We start from the raw sequence: 17923 nt of genomic DNA, 5'->3' as shown, positions 1-17923 counted from the left end.
ACAACACTATAAGACTAGGTATCAATTATAGGGAAAAAACTGTAAAAAATACAAACACATGGAGGCTAAACAATATGCTACTAAATAACCAAGAGATCACTGAAGAAATGAAAGAGGAAATCAGAAAATACCTAGAAACAAATGACAATGATAATACGACAACCCAAGACCTATGGGATGCAGCAAAAGAAGTTCTAAGAGGGAAGTTTATAGCAATACAATCCTACTTCAAGAAACAAGAAACATCTCAAATAAACAACCTAAACTTAAACCTAAAACAATTAGAGAAGGAAGAACAAAAAACCCCCAAAGTTAGCAGAAGGAAAGAAATCATAAAGGTCAGATCAGAAATAAATGAAAAAGAAATGAAGGAAACAATAGCAAAGAGCAATAAAACTAAAAGCTTGTTCTTTGAGAAGATAAACAAATTTGATAAACCATTAGCCAGACTGATCAAGGAAAAAAGGAAATAGACTCAAATAAATAGAATTAGAAATGAAAAAGGAGAAGTAACAACTGACACTGTAGAAATACAAAGGATCATGAGAGGTTACTACAAGCAACTATATGCCAATAAAATGGACAACCTGGAAGAAATGGACAAATTTTTAAAAAAAGCACAACCTTCCAGACTGAACTAGGAAGACACAGAAAATATAAACAGACCAATCACAAGCACTGAAATTGAGACAGTGATTTAAAATCTTCCAACAAACAAAAGCCCAGGACCAGATGGCTTCCCAGGCAAATTCTATCAAACATTTAGAGAAGAGTTAACACCTATCCTTCTCAAACTCTTCCAAAATATAGCAGAGGGAGGAGCACTCCCAAACTCATTCTACAAGGCCACCATCACCCTGATACCAAAAGCAGACAAGGAAGTGACAAAAAAAGAAAACTACACGCCAATATCACTGATGAATATAGATGCAAAAATCCTCAACAAAATACTAGGAAACAGAATCCAACAGCACATTAAAAGGATCATATATCATGATGAAGTGGGGTTTATCCCAGGAATGCAAGGATTCTTCAAATTACACAAATCAATCAATGTGATGAACCATATTAACAAATTGAAGGAGAAAAACCATATGATCATCTCAATAGATGCAGAAAAAGCTTTTGCCAAAATTCAACACCCACTTATGATAAAAACCCTTCAGAAAGTAGGCATAGAGGGAACTTACCTCAATATAATAAAGGCCATATATGACAAACCCACAGGCAACATTGTTCTCAATGGTGAAAAAGTAAAACCATTTCCACTAAGATCAGGAGCAAGTAAAGGTTGCCCACTCTTACCACTATTATTCCACACAGTTTTGAAAGTTTTAGCCGCAGCAATCAGAGAAGAAAGAGAAATAAAAGTAATCCAAATAGGAAAAGAGGAGGTAAAACTGTCACTGTTTGCAGATGACATGATATTATACATAGAGAATCCTAAAGATGCTACCAGAAAACTATTAGAGCTAATCAATGAATGTGGTAAAGTAGTAGGATAGAAAATTAATGCACAGAAATCTCTTGCATTCCTGTACACTAATGACGAAAAATCTGAAAGAGAAAGTAAGGAAACACTCTCATTTACCACTGCGACAAAAAGGTTAAAATACCTAGGAATAAACCTACCTAAGGAGACAAAAGTCCTGTATGCAGAAAACTATAAGACACTGATGAAAGATATTAAAGATGATATAAGCAGATGGAGAGATATACCATGTTCTTGGATTGAAAGAATCAACATTGTGAAAATGACTATATTACCCAAAGCAATCTATAGATTCAGTGCAATCCCTGTCAAACTACCAATGCCATTTTTCACAGAAATAGAACATAAAATTTCACAATTTGTATGGAAACACAGAAGATCTTGAATAGCCAAAGCAAGCTTGAGAAAAAAAACAGAGCTGGAGGAATCAGGCTCCTGGACTTCAGACTATACTACAAACCTACAATAATCAAGACAATATGGTATTGGCACTAAAACAGAAATATAGATCAATGGAACAGGATAGAAAGCCCAGAGATAAACCCACACACATATGGTCACCTTATCTTTGATAAAAGAGGCAAGAATATTCAATGGAAAAAAGACAGCCTCTTTTTTCCAGGTGCTGGGAAAACTGGACAGCTACATGTAAAAGAATGAAATTAGAGCACTCCCTAACACCATACACAAAAATAAACTCAAAATGGGTTAAAGACCTAAATGTAAGGCCAGACACTATTAAACTCTTAGAGGAAGACATAGGCAGAACACTCTATGACATAAATCACAGCAAGATCCTTTTTCACCCACCTCCTAGAGAAATGGAAATAAAAACAAAAATAAAAAAATGGGACCTAATGAAAGTTCAAAGCTTTTGCACAGCAAAGAAAACCATAAACAAGACGAAAAGACAACCCTCAGAATGGGAGAAAATATTTGCAAATGAAGCAAGTGACAAAGGATTAATCTCCAAAAAATACAAGGAACTCATGCACCTCAATATCAAAAAAAACAAAAGCCCAATCCACAAATGGGCAGAAGACCTAAATAGACATTTCTCCAAAGATGATATACAGATTGCCAACACACACATGAAAGAATCCTCAACATCACTAATCATTAGAGAAATGCAAATCAAAACTACAATGAGGTATCAGGTCACACCAGTCAGAATACCCATCATCAAAAAATCTACAAACAATCAATGCTGGAGAGGGTGTGGAGAAAAGGGAACACTCTTGCACTGTTGGTGGGAATGTAAATTGATACAGCCACTATGGAGAACAGTATGGAGGTTCCTTAAAAAACTAAAAATAGGACTACCATCCGACCAAGCAATCCCACTACTGAGCGTGTACCCTGAGAAAACCATAATTCAGAAAGAGTCATGTACGACAATGTTCATTGCAGCTCTATTTACAACAGCTAGGAAATGGAAGCAACCTTAGTGTCCATCAACAGATGAATGGATAAAGTAGATGTGGCACATATATAAAATGGAATATTACTCAGCCATAAAAATTAATGAAATTGAGTTATTTGCAGTGAGGTGGATGGACCTAGGGTCTGTCATACAGAGTGAAGTAAGTCAGAAAGAGAAAACGAAATACCGTATGCTAACACATATATATGGGATCAAAAAAAAAAAAAGGTTCTGAAGAACCTAGGGGCAGGACAGGAATAAAAATGCAAACGTAGAGAATGGACTTGAGGACATGGGGAGGGGAAGGGTAAGCTGGGACAAAGTGAGAGAGTGGCATGGACATATATACACTACCAAATGTAAAATAGATAGCTAGTGGGAAGCAGCCTCATAGCACAGGGAGATCAGCTCAGTGCTTTGTGACCACCTAGAGGGGTGGGATAGGGAGGGTGGGAGGGAGATGCAAGAAGGAGGAGATATGGGGATATATGTATAGCTGATTCACTTTGTTATAAAGCAGTAACTAACACACCATTTTAAAGCAATTATACCCCAATAAAGATGTTAAAAAAGAACTGTGAATCACTACATTGTACACCTATATATAATAAAGGAAAAAGTGCAAGGTGTTATTACTTAATTTGGTTATTTATCAAACACTTGGTTTATATCTGGCTTTCAGGTGTAATGCCAATACGTGAGTGCTGGGTAGGTAAAATATCACTTAAGGACTAATCCTCAAATATTTGTGTAACAGCCCAGAGTATATCAGTATTTGAGTAGAAAAACCAAGGCTCCAAGCAGAAACGTTTTATCCAGATGACATTAAGCCCATTAAGGTACTGAAAACTAAATTTCATTGTATGCTAAACAAATCTGTTTTGATTTGGACGTTAATAGATACTCTAAATTCTGATTACATATTACTTAGTCTGCTAGTCTCACCCAGTCTCTCATTTCACTCTATACCTTGGAATTTTATTCCATTAAGAGTTCCTCAGACATGAGTACAATGCCAGAAAGCCAGGATGAGTGCAGGTCAACCTTAAAATGGAGATTTAAGCAAAAGGGACAAAAAGCAATGCATACAACTAGCCAGAAATAATCATGTATCCTTGAAACTGAGTCTTTACTTTCAAAGGTTAAAGCAATTTTTCCTTTGCCTGAGTGGCCAAGATCATAACTCGAATTCTTCACTTGTTTTTACTTTGCCAGATTTGGCCTCAGATTGCATGGTATTGATGTCAAACACAGTAAAGAGACCTAACATGAAATTCAAGCATCAGAAAAGCAGCATCACAAGTAACAAGCAAAAAGGAGCAAACAAAACAAAACAAAACAAAAACACCCTTGTTATCCATTCCCAGGATTTCTAGGACGTGAATTAGTATGGAATTAAACCAGAGAATCCCCTTTATATGGTAGAACTTTTTTCTCTAGGTGATTTCCACACATCAAAATAACCCACATGACAAATCAACAGGATAGAACCAGATTGCTAAATCCTGTAACAGGCAAGAAAGCATCAGGCATCATCTAAGTCATTAAGTTGTGCAAGCTCTTAGGCCTGATAAATCTGAAGTTTGACAAATGTATTTTGTTATTTTCATCTCTTTAGTATTGTATTATGTTGCTAAAAAAAAAAAGTCTTGTATTTATCAGTTTTGGAGCACTAACTTCTGGAGTAGATAAAGCACCTCTTTGTTGTAGGAAAGCAGACTCTGAAGGGTATCCATTTACATAGAGAGGGGGCCTCAACCATAAGATGGAAGAACTGCCCATTGAAAAACATGTATTGTATTTCTAAAAAGGTGTTCCCACATTTTTTTAGAACACATGTACTTGCAACTCTTTTCTGTATAGTCTTTGGTTCTTCTTTCACTGAACAGCACCATTACCCAGCTCCTCTTCCCACATTGCAATGATGAATACACTAAATGTAAGAAAATCATATGGGAACAGACATGAGCGGGATCAAAGAGGTCCAAGAAAGCACAACGGTTGCATTTCAGGAGGTTGGATAATTCAATATTAGAATATTTGCCTCTGCACACCAAGATGCAAAGAGCAGCCAAGCCACTTCATTCAGCGAACCAAATAAGGTCTTTCCTCCTCAAAGAGAGTCTATGCTGTGGGGTAAATGCATTACAAGATCAGGCTTTCAGGGGAAAAAAGATGCTTTTCTTAAATGCTAGAAAACAAGGTGGTTTATTCATATGTGAATAGCCCGAAAGAACCTGGCTGACTCTTCCCTGACAGAGGAGAGCTGTATATAACAATATTGTATTAACTGTGTATTGTGACCTGGTAACTAGACACAAACTGGAGTACAAACCCCTTGTTCCTCAGGGAGAAGGTCTTTTTATTATTATTACTATTATTATTATTCTGAGATCCATACCAATTGTCAGTCACCATGCTGGGAGTGAGGTTTTTTCTGGTAATAGCCTTTCCCTGCCCCTTCTATCCATTTCAATGCGACCCTTTTATCTTTTATTGTAGAGCAGGTATTCAGCTAGTATTCAGGTTCCTTTCAGAGGGAACTGTTTCATATGTAGCTGTATATCTGTTATGTTTATGGGAAGAGGTGAGTTCAGGGTTTTCCCATGCCATTATCTCACTTTAGTACCTAGGTGTAAATTTTGACCCTACTGTAATAACTAGAATTTATTGAATGCTTGCCATGTACCCAAAACTGCCCTAATTAACAACACTATAATTCAAAAAGATACGTGTACCCCAATGTTCATAGCAGCGCTATTCACAACAGCCAAGACATGGAAACAACCTAAATGTCCATCAACAGATGAATGGATAAAGAAGATGTACATATATACAATGGAATACTACTCAGCCATAAAAAAGAATGAAATAATGCCATTTGCAGCAACATGCATACAACTAGAGATTATCACACAAAGTGAAGTAAGGCAGAAAGAGAAAGACAAATATCATATGATATCACTTATATGTGGAATCTAAAATATGACACAAATGAACCTACCTATAAAAGAGAAACAGATTCACAGACATAGAGAACAGACTGGTGGTTGCCAAGGGTGATGGGGTTGGGGGAAGGATGGAGTGGGAGGTTGGGTTTAGCAAATGTAAGCTTTTATATATAGAATGGATAAACAACAAGGTCCTACCATATAGCACAGAGAACATATTCAATATCTATGATAAACCATAATGGAAAAAATATTTAAAAAAAGAATTATATATATGTATAACTGAATCACTTTGCTGTACAGCAGGAATTAACACAACATTGCAAATCAACTATATCTCAAATTTTAAAAACCTGCCCTAATTAAGCAAAATAAACATTATTTCATTTAATCTTGGTGTAGTCTAATTATCTTCACTTTACAGGTAAGGGAACTGAATCTCACAAATATGACAAAGCCATATCTAGAGCCAAGTAGCATTTCACAAATTATCACCAATAAATAATCAGTTACTTCAAGTGTTTTCTTCCTCCCTCACCCATTTGGCAGTCAGATACCACATAGAGAGATACTAAGGGTTGCTCTTTGCACTATGGGTGGGAAGGAAAGAGGAAAATTCATCTCACCAAAGCTGAGATTTTCTTCCCATAACTAGAGTTTGCTTTCCTTGGCTTTTTCTTAACAAAATTTCCAACTTTGTGGCAAGAGACACTGAATAGCAAAAAAAAAAGGAAGGAAGAAAAAGAAAAAAATCTGTGTGCGAACCTGGACTAGAAGATGGTAGTTTCTATAAATGAGACATTTGTCATGTCTCCTTCCCAGACTAATTCACTATGTGCCTAATTCACATAAAAAGGAGTGGCTATCAGATATCAGTTGAAGATTCTTCAACTCTTAGTTCTGAAGCAAGAATTATGAAATCAATATACACATTACTTTAAAAATTCTAATGCAATGTGATTTTGGTGTGCCATAAAACTTAATATAAAAGAACTTCATTTTCCTGCCATCTCTTGGGACTAGGCCTGGATTCATTGATTTTCAATGTTCTCCATTAGAATCCACTCCATCATTTCTATTCCTTCACAGTTCTGAAAAACTTTTGCTCATAGCACCTGAATCAGACCACATAGGATTATAGAAGATACCCTATGCTGGGCAAACCCTGCCCCACCCTGTCATGGAAATTTCATTCTCTGGTTCTCTGACCAACAAGCCATCCCTGAAGCTGAGGAGGCAGGTCTGGGTGCCAGCCATCAGCTGTGAGTTGGAGAGCTAGAGTTGGCCCAGGCTCAACTGGGAGCCCAGAAACCGAGGTCCCCCCAGCCAAGCAGTGCCTAATTTCAGGCTGATTGCTTTGCTGAGAGTTTCCAGGGCACAGACAGTACCACTGAACAAATTCTGGATGGTTGTCTCCATAACTTGTGTAGCCATTGTCAGACTGGTGAGCTGGGAACTTTTTCCCAGAGAGCCAAAAGCAGGTTTCACTCCAGCTTCTTCTACATTTCTTTCTTCTTCTTCTTTTAAAATGTATTTATTTTGTTTATTTTTGGTCGCGTTGGGTCTTTGTTGCTGCGCATGGGCTTTCTCTAGTTGTGACGACCGTGCACCAGCTTCTCATTGCAGTGGCTTCTCTTGCTGTGGAGCAGGGGCTCTAGGCACATGGGCTTCAGTATTTGTGGCACATGGGCTCAGTAGTTGTGGTTCGCGGGCTCTAGAGCACAGGCTCAGTAGTTGTGGTGCACGGGCTTAGTCGCTCCGTGGCATGTGGGATCTTCCCGGACCAGGGCTCGAACCCGTGTCCCCCTCATTGGCAGGCGGATTCTTAACCACTGTGCCACCAGGGAAGCCCCTACATTTATTTCTGCATTCAAAAAAGCCCACAGGAATTCCTTAGCATGTCTTCTTTGCCTTTGTGTACTCCCAATATAGAGCCTGAAATACAGTAATGCACTCACTAAATGCTTATTGAATGAACGAATGATAGAAATAATCAGAAAAGCAAGGATAACTATGTAAAAATAGGTTAAATTTTAAAACAGCTATTCTTCAACCTGACGTCATTGTCTAGATGCCAAGGGATGATTCCCAGCATGTCTCAAACTTTAAGAACTTAAGAATCACCTGGGGATCTTGTTATAATGCAAGTTTTGATTCACTAGGTATGTGATTGAGCCTGAGTTTCCACATGTCTGAAAATCTCCCAGGTAATTCTCTTGGCTTAGACCACATTTTGAGTAGCAGTTTCCTAATCAGCATCAACTAATTGGTCTTACCATCATTAGAATCTCAGTGAACTTCATGGGTCAGGCAAACTTACCCATGGTTAATAAAATGACATCTATGTCTTGGCACACAATAAGCAATCAATTAAAAATAATCAAATCATCATTTCATCAGAAAGAAAATTTACCTAGTAAATCTTAGGTAATTTACCTAAATTTACCTAGTAATTAAAAAAAAAGAGTTACATGAAAAATCTTCTCATTCCCATATCTCAGAATGAATTTCAGAACTTTCTACCAAGTGAATATAGTGTGCTCAGCTTTGAACCATGGCTTAAATTCACCAGCCAAACCTTCAGTTATAAAATGTCTTCAGATCAAGGTATAATTTTTCCAAATTTCTTCATGAACTTCATTCTCATGAGAAATGGAAAAATAGTGAAAGCCTGATCACTATTACAGAGGAGTTTTAAAATTTTAACAATGTTGTTGGTTTAAAAAAGGAGTAAGAAAGTAGAGAGCAAAATGGAACTTAAATTGAGTAAAATTACAGATGAAGTTGTCTGTGGTTTTTTAGAAACTACAGCCTTTGAGACAGAATGAAAAAGACAACATATCCCCATCAATAATTTAAAAGTGTGATTTTGGAAGAAGGTAATCATTTGTTTACAGTGAGGACTTATATTGGTATACAGTGGCTTCTACAAATTAAATAATTACTGGAAAGTCTCTACGTAAAATTTATTTCTTAACAACCAATATTTAAAATAGTGGGTATGCTTAACTAGGAGCTAGCATGCAAGCTAGAATCTTCATAGGACTTAGAAAGTAAACATATAATCTAGAATGCAGAGAACTGAGTTGATTGTATTCCAAGTTCATGACACAGTCATCGATTGTCCATGCAAGGCTTTATTGCTTCATTTTTCTTCTTATCCTCAATCTCCACTCCCAATCCACTCCTCAACCTGTAGGAAATTACTCTAATATGTTTAGCACCTTTCCTGAACATGCGGGTATATCTGAAAAAAGGTACTGTTTTGTTGTGTGTTTATGTTTTAAATTTGCCAGGTAAATCATGTTACAGATCTCTTGTTATCTTACTTTTTTCTCTCAACACTATGTTTGAAAGACTTCTCCACATAACTCTCTCTTTAATTTGTTACCTCTGTGAATATCCACAACATTTCACCCATCTGCTCCCCTAGAGATAGATACCTATGTTGTCTACAATGTCCTGCTCTACAAATGATGTGTAATCAAGCATTCTTACACATGCCTCCTTAGAAACCACAAGTTCCCCTGGAGTGGACTGGATGGGTCCTGGGACCTATGCATATGAAATTAAACTAAGTATCTCCAGACTGTTTTCCAGATTAGCTGTTGGAGTCTATAGATTCTGCTTTACCCATTGATCTGTTAGTTTCCTCTTTTTTTTAATAAGGGTTTCTTAAATATTCTAGTTATTATCCCTTGTCAGTTTTTGAGTTCTCAGATAACTTCTCTCAGCCTATTCCCTGTCAGTTGACTTTACTGATGGTTCCCTTCATTGAATAGAAATTCATAATTTTTTATGTAGTCAAATTCATCATTTTTTATCTTATGCCTTGTACTTTTGGGGTCTTATTTAATAATTTTTCTGCAAACAACTCAGAAACACAGAGATATTTTTCTGATGTATTTTTATTCACTTTGTAGTTTTATCTTTCATTCTTAAGCCTGTGATTAATCTAAACTGTGTTTTTGAGAACTAACTTTATTTCTCCCTATATAGTGGCTTGTTTTTCCACTGTCATCTAATGAAGAAACCATCCTTTTCTATTAGGTCCATTTCTAAATATATCAGGTTCCCATGTAAACATGGACTTGTTTTTGAGAACTCGATTCTGTTCCATTGATCTATTTATGCTTCTGCACCATATTGTCTCATTTCTATGGCTTTGTAGTAGTCTTCTGTTTCAGGATTTACTTACACTTTTCTGAAATAACTACTTCATGACGTTTTTTTACTTGCTGGATTAAACTTACATTTGGGTAAGAATTTTGGCATCTATAATTCTACGAGTCACATAAAATTATTCTTTCTTGAACTATTTGTAGCAGGTATGATTCCCCTATTTTTTCCTGGCTAAAAGGACATAGATACTGTAGCACACATAGATCTCTGATTTCAAGGAAAAATAGGTCTCTTTCTGACCTAGAAGATTAATCATGATTGATTTAATCCAGACATAGGAATTTTGCTCTCCTCTACCAGTGATTTCTCTCTGTATCTGTGTGTGACACACTTCTGGCCAAAGAAACATCATAGGTAGGACACATGCTTGGGAGCTCCCCATATATAAACAGCCTCACTTAGGGAAAGGCTTGCCCAATCCTCTTCCTTTCCTTGCAAATCTTGAGATTGTGAGACTCTAAGTTATAGCATGAGGTAACAACCATGAAGATAAAAAGGCAATACTAAAGATGGAAGAGAAGTTAGAAAAAAGCTAGGTTCCTGCTGGCATCACTAAGCAAGTGAATTAATTCTATCAAATTTAAGCACTATAATTTCTGTTGCATGAGAAAAATAAACCACTATTTGTTTAAGCATGGCCAAGATTTTTTGTGTCTTGATGCTATATTTATCCTGTATTATATATTCTCTGTCTGATACTAGGTTTTCCCAGAAGCAAACTGTAAGATAAGGATTCAAGATGTAAAAATACTATATAAAATATTAGCAAAGTACAAAGATATTTGAAAAGGACAATATATCAAGATCAAATTTGGTTTATTCTAGTAATACAAGGTTGATTTAAGACCTGAAAATCAATGTAATTCACTACATCAAAAGATTAAATTAGAAAAATCATATGATCATCTCAGTAGATACAGGAAAATGATTTTATTAAATTAAGCATCTATTCATGATAAAAATTGCTACTATAGTAGAAATACATGGGACCAACTTATTGCAGAAAAAGGTATCTGTGAATCCTACTGAAAAAATCATACTGAATGGTAGAATAATGAAAGCTGTAACTCCAAGAATAAGGACAAGATATGAATGTCTGCTGTTACCAATTCTAATCACCACTGTCCTAGCTATTGCAATAAGGCAAGGCAAGAAAAACATAAGAAAAAGATTGGAAGAAAAAAACAAAACTGTCATTTTTCCAGATAGTATAATAAGTATTTAAAAAATCCAAAAAATTCTACAGATTAACTATTAGAATTAATACATGAATTCAAAACAATCACAATATTTAAAATCTATTTTATGTCTAAATACTAGTAACTAACAAATAGAATTTAAATTAAAAAAAGTTAAATTTGGGCTTCCCTGGTGGCGCAGTGGTTGAGAGTCCGCCTGCCGATGCAGGGGACACGGGTTCGTGCCCCGGTCTGGGAGGATCCCACATGCCACACAGCGACTGGGCCCGTGAGCCATGGCCGTTGAGCCTGCGCGTCTGGAACCTGTGCTCCGCAACGGGAGACGCCACAACAGTGAGAGGCCCACATACCGCAAAAAAAAAAAAAAAAAATTTAAATTTAAAGAACATTTATAATAAGATTTTTAAAACATCTAATAGCTTAGAATAAATCTAATGAAAACTATGTAAAAACTCTATAAAATATTACTAAGAGAAATTAAATAAGAACTAAATAAACAGTGAGATGTAGTATGTTCACATATTGTGAGTTAAAATTGTAAAGATGTTAGTTTTCATGGTTCATCTTATAGATTCAATGAAATTCCAAACAAAATTCCAGCAGGGTTGTGTGTGTGTGTGTGTGTGTGTATGCATGAAAACTGGTTAACTTAAAAGCTATATGGAAATTTAAAAGGTCAATAACTCTGACCTCTTAAAAAAAACAAATTGGAAAACTTCCACTACTGGATATAAAGCTACTTTAATTAAGACAGTGATGCATTGGTACAAAAACAGACAAAGTCAAGATAACAATAGAGAATAGAGAGCAAGGTGGCAGAACAGGAAGCCCCATACCCTCTTTCCCCCCATGACATACTGACACAACAATACAGGAACCAATTCCCTTTGTGAGAAACTTAGAAACCAATTAAGAGACTCCTGTACCCCAGACGAGCACAAAATCAGTCACATCAAAGTGGGTAGGAAAACTCACAGCACTCACCATAATTCCTCCCCCTACTCAACATGGCACAATCAGGAGAAAATTCCCAGATCTTAGCTTCTCCCTAGTGAGAGAAAGAAAAGATTGAAACATATGTCTAACATTTAGACTTTGGGTGGCAGCGGGGAAGGGGTGGCTGCCTGAAGGACTGGTCTCTGTCTTGCCTTAATCTAACTGACAAGAAAGAGCACCAGATTGGAAGCCACTGAGAACAAGGCAACATTTTGGAACACTCACTCGCCATAGACCCTTCCCCAGCTCAGTGGATCAAGTAGGAGAAAAACACCAATTCTCTACTTCTCCCTGGGGAGGAAAAGAGTTGGAACATATATCCAGCATTCCACCTTTTCTGTGGGCTGCCTGAGGACAGGTATCTGTCTTCTGTCTCAGAGCACTGATGGGACGTGATATACTCTAGATGCCCGGGGGTTGCTGAACAACAGAAAAGAGCTTGGCAGGTCGCTGCTGCCCCAGAGGGCCTGCAGAACAGCATACAGAGGGAGGCTGATATAGCTCCACACCTCTCCCTCAGAGGAAGGAGAGGAGTGGAACATGTGTCCAAAATTCTGACTGAGTGCTGAAAGAAAACTGTCAACCAAGAATACTACATCCAGGAAAACTGTGCTTCAAAAATGGAGGAGAAACAAAGCTGAGAGAATTCATCATCACCAGACTTGCCTTACAAGAAATGCAATTTCATTTTCATTTAGTCATCCAAGGAAAATTTGTACCTACGTGCACAAAAAAAAAAAAAAAAACTCACAGGAAAAAAAGAATTTTCATGGCAACATTATTCATAAAATTTGGGGGAAAAAATCAAATGTCTATAAAGAATAGAATGGATAAATTACAGTTTATATGATAGGATATTACATAGCAACAAAACTGAACAAATTATTGCTACATGCACCATCATGGATGAACCTCATTAATGTAATGTTGATTTACAATAGCCAGACACAAAAGAATGATTTCTGTATGATTCCATTTTTATAAAATTTGAAAACAGGCAAAACTAATCTATGGTACTTAAACTCAGTGGTTATCTTTGGAAGAGTGACAGGGAGTAGTGACAGGAAGGGGCACAAAGGGAGTTTCTGGGGTCGGGTCATATCCTAGTTCTTAATCTGAGTGGTAGTTATGTGGGTGGGTACATTTTGTGATAAGTCATTAAGATATAAATTTATGATTTGTGAATTTTCCTATGTCAAGAAAAAGGCACGTACTAAAAGGTACCCCTGCCACTACTGACTCTTATCCACTGGGCACCCATATCTACAATCCAATCCAGGGTAACCACATTTTTCTTTTTATTTGACCCACTCTGTGTTTTGTTGTTTATATTTTTAAATTAAGCTTTTTGTTTTGATGTAATTTTGGATTAACATTGCAACTGTAAGAAATAATACAGCAATATCCCATGTACTTTTTACCCAGTTTCCCCCATTGGTAATGCTTTGTAAAACTATAGCAATATCACAACCAGGATATTGACATTGATACAGTCAAGGTACAGAACATTTCCCTCACAAGGATCCCTTATGCTGACTTGTATAAACATATCTACTTCCCTCCTGTCCCAACGCCTGGCAACCACTAATCTGTTCTTCATTTTCATATTTTTTTCATTTTAAGAATGTTATAAGTGGAATCATACAGTATGCAACCTATTGGGATTGGCTTTTTCAGCTCGGCATAATTCTCTGGAGATGCATCCAGGTTGTAGTGTATTAGTAGTTTTTCCTTTTTACTGTAGAGTAGTATTCCTTGGTATTGATATTCCACAGTTTGTTTAGCCATTCACCTGTTATTTCTAGTTTGGGGCTATTATGAATAAAACTACTATAAACATTTGTGTACAGGTTTTTATGTGAACATAAGTCTTCATTTATGTGGTTTAAGTCTCCAGGAGTGTAATTTTATGTCATATGGTAGTTGCATGTTTAGTTTTTTAAAGAAACTGACAAACTATTTTCCAGACTGGCTGTACCATCTTTCATTCCTGTCAGCAATGTATGATTGATCCAGTTTCTCTGTATTCTCTCCAGGATTTGGTGTTGTCACTATTTTTTATTTTATCCATTCTGATAGGTGTATAGTGATATTATCATGGTGGTGTTAGTTTGAATTCCCCTGCTGTCTACTGATGTTGAACATCTTTTCAAGTGTTTAATTTGCCATCTGTATATCTTCAGTGAAATGTCTATGCCTTTTGCTCATGTGCTAATTGGATTGTTTGCTTTTTACTGCTGAATTTTCAGAGTTCTTTATATATCCTAGATACTAGTCTTTTGTTTAATGTGTGGCTTGCTACTCCTTTGTCAGAAACATGTGTTTCTTCCCATTCTGGAGCTTGTCTTTTTATCTTCTTAAAGGGTCTTTCACAGAGCAATTTTTAAAATTTTAATAAAGTCCAATTTAGCAATTTTTCCTTTTGTATGTTGTTCTTTGATGTCAAATCTAGGAACATTTGCCAAGTCCTAGATCCTGACATTTTTCTCTTCTGTTTTCTTCTAAAAGTTTATAGTCTTATGTTTTACATTTAAGCCTGTGATTCATTTTAACTTTTGTGTAAAGTGTGAGGCTTAGGTTTAAGGTATATTTTTTTTAACATATGGATGTCCAATTGTTCCAGCACCATTTGTTTAACATTCTATCTTAAATCTATTCAATTGCTTTTTCACATCTGTCAAAAATCAGGCATGTTTGTGTGTATTTCTGGGTTCTCTATTCTGTTCCAATGTCTATATGTCTATCCCACCACCATTACCACATAGTTATGATTATTTTAGCTATAATAACTCTTGAAGTTGGAAAGATGGATTCCCTCCCACTTTATTCATCTTTTTCAAAATAGTTCTAGCTACTCCAGTTTCTTTTTCTTTCCATGTAAATTTTAGAATAATCTTGTCTGTATCCATAAAAAATATTGCTTGGATATGTATTAAGCCTGTTCATCAATTTGGGAGAATTGACAAGTTGAGTCTTCCAGTATATAATCAGATATTTCTATTTACATAGATATTTAATTTCTTTCATCAGTATTGTATACTTTTCAGCATACAAGTCCTGTACAAGTTTTGCTAGATCTACACTGAAGTATTTCATTTTTTGAGCGATTGTAAATGATATTTTAATTTTAGTGTCCATGTGTTCATTACTAGTATATATACATACAATTGATTTTTATATGTTTATCTTATATCCTGCAACATTGTTGAACTTAGGTATTAGGTATTCTCATGTTATATTTGTTTAATCTCATTCTTTTTCTCATTTTCTTGCCATTTAAGTCCTTAAGAATCTAAAATATGCTACTTTTATAGTATAAATTTCACATGAATTATATCTGAACTTCTTGAGGTTCAAATTTTACTGGCCACTGATTCTCACACATGGTTGATTATTCCCATGTGTGTTTTATATTTTGGAGGTTATGATCTCTTTAGTGACACATTATTAGCAGGAACTCAACATAACCTGGTTTATGCTGTTTGTGTGATTTTACATTTTCTTCTCAAGCACTCAAGGGATAGTATTATCTTAGGACTGATTTTTACGTCAACTAAAAATATACAGATGGATTAGGGCATAGCCACAATTAAAAGTTATTTGAGAAGAATTTTTTCTACTATGAAAAAAGAATTTTTTTCCTTCTATGCTGATGAGATTAAAAAAGACTGGGAAAATGCCAGAATTTTTCTGGTCAATTTTGCACACAGTGTATCGTTCTTTGAGGGTTTAATTTCAGCATCTCTGAGTTCAAATTTCCTACCTCTTATAGCCTGTTTTGTTTGACCAACAAGACCAAGTCCCTTGGTTAGTGAAACTAGTATCCAATCTCTAAGACAACCACAATATCAACTCATCTTTATTTCTGTGGTGTTCAACATTCCTACCCACCCCCCCCCATTTTGGATCACTACTGATTTCCTTTACTTTCTTAGAGTTCAGTTATACATTTAAGGTGATTCGTTATACTTTTTCCAACATTTCAGGATATTTTGTAGTATGAAGGTTTTAATTCTATTTAGACAGACATAATGTCAGTTAAATTATTTTCATTAATATTTTACTTAGAATTTATCACCTAGGCTTATATGTGAAATGGGTTTATAATTTTATTTCTTATACTTTTTATTTGGCTTTGTAACCAAGGTTATAGCAGCTTCTAAATGAGTTGGGTGTCTTTAATATTCTTCTAATTTCTAGAACAATCTGTATAATATAGAGAGATTCTATTACTCAAATTTTTGGTAAAATTCTCCTATAAAATATTCTGGGTCTGACACTTTACTGGCAAGAGGTCTTTGATTGCCATTGCTGGGTTTTTTTAGTGATTATTGGTCCACTCATGTTCTCCCTTTTCCTCATATGAATTTTGGCATTTTCAGAATTCACCCATTTCATCTATGCTTTCAACTGTATGCATATACTGCTTCATAATATTTTTACTATTTTAAATCCTTTGCTACCAGTAATGATAGGAAGTTTTTTCTGTATTTTTGTCTTCTCTCTTCTTGTCTAGTCTAGATCGGTCTTGGTAGAGGTTTGTCTGTCATAAAGCTTTCAAACCAGCTCTTGATTTTGTTCTGTACTGAAGAAATTTAGACACAAAATAATAAAATTAATGTCTTCCAGGTATTTTGGCTATAAAGATGTTTTCTACAGCTATAAATTCAAAATATCATAAAGCAAATCAAGAATTTATTTACATCTAGATACTGCTCAAAATCAATGTTTTTTTTCCTATTAATTATGACCAGTATTTTCACTTGTCTAGCCCTCTTGCACTTATCACCTGAATCTTATCATCCGTATCACCCATTGTAACGATAAACAAATCACTAGAACACTCAAAGCACCTGAGTTGCTCAGGCAACAGCTTTACTCCAGCAGTTACCACATCATGACAAATTGCATCTTCCATAATATAAATCCTGCTTCCTAAGAATACAAAAAAGTCATCTCCACTTACATTGATAAAAATGCATGCTGTGGGAGAAGGCCCTGCGATTACTTTTTTTAAAAAGGTAAAAAGCAAAGTGAACTCTTTCTGAATTTTTCCATAGGGGAACTGAAACTAAGAACCACAGGATTTTAAAATTAAACGTGACCATAGAAGTCAAACCGTTTATCATCCTCATTTTGCAGGTGAAGAAGTCTTGGCCTGGGGAATTGACATATACTAGATGACATGTGAAAACCAGAACTCCGTCAGATCAATGACTACAACCTGATAATGAAATGAATTTCTTTCCCTTACTGCAATATGCTACAAAAGGAGCGAAATTCCCAGGAACTACAAACTTGATCGTGATGAAGGGGGGATGGAGAATGGGAAGTGCAAGAGGGGAAACAGAACTTAGGGAAGAGTCCTACAAAGCAACTTTAATGAGGACAGATGAATTTGAGAACACTAATTAAGTTACCATTTGCTAATAAATGAGAATTGACTTTTTTATTCATGTCACTTCTGTAAATCAAAGCCAAAGGTCCCATTTGTGTTTTGTTACTCAAATTGGTATTAGTGTGCTCACTGTACAAACAATGACTGAATATTTACCTGTAAGTTATCTTTGCAGTTATGAAGGATGGGGCACAAGAAAGAAGGCCAACAGAAAGCAGACATCAGTGTTTCTTTTAGTAGAAAATGCTAAGTTGTGCCAGTATTTCCTGTCACATTTGCAAT

The 17923-nt window shown here is 35.8% G+C and overlaps 1 protein-coding gene across 1 annotated transcript in view; it reads right to left on the bottom strand.

Moving 5' to 3' along the window:
• CSNK1G3 (casein kinase 1 gamma 3) overlaps positions 1-17923 on the bottom strand; it is a 308727-nt gene that overhangs the window by 122562 nt on the left and 168242 nt on the right. The window contains exon 14 of the mRNA XM_089909240.1: positions 1-17923. This exon is cut by the window's left edge and continues 28084 nt beyond it. The gene's annotated coding sequence lies outside the window, so the exon portion shown is untranslated.

Source organism: Delphinapterus leucas, chromosome 3 (genome assembly GCF_059928025.1).
Source record: "Delphinapterus leucas isolate spDelLeu-1000000601 "Yukka" chromosome 3, BTC_Dleu_Yukka2, whole genome shotgun sequence".
Lineage (NCBI taxonomy): Eukaryota > Metazoa > Chordata > Mammalia > Artiodactyla > Monodontidae > Delphinapterus > Delphinapterus leucas.
This window is presented reverse-complemented; position numbering and strand designations above follow the sequence as displayed.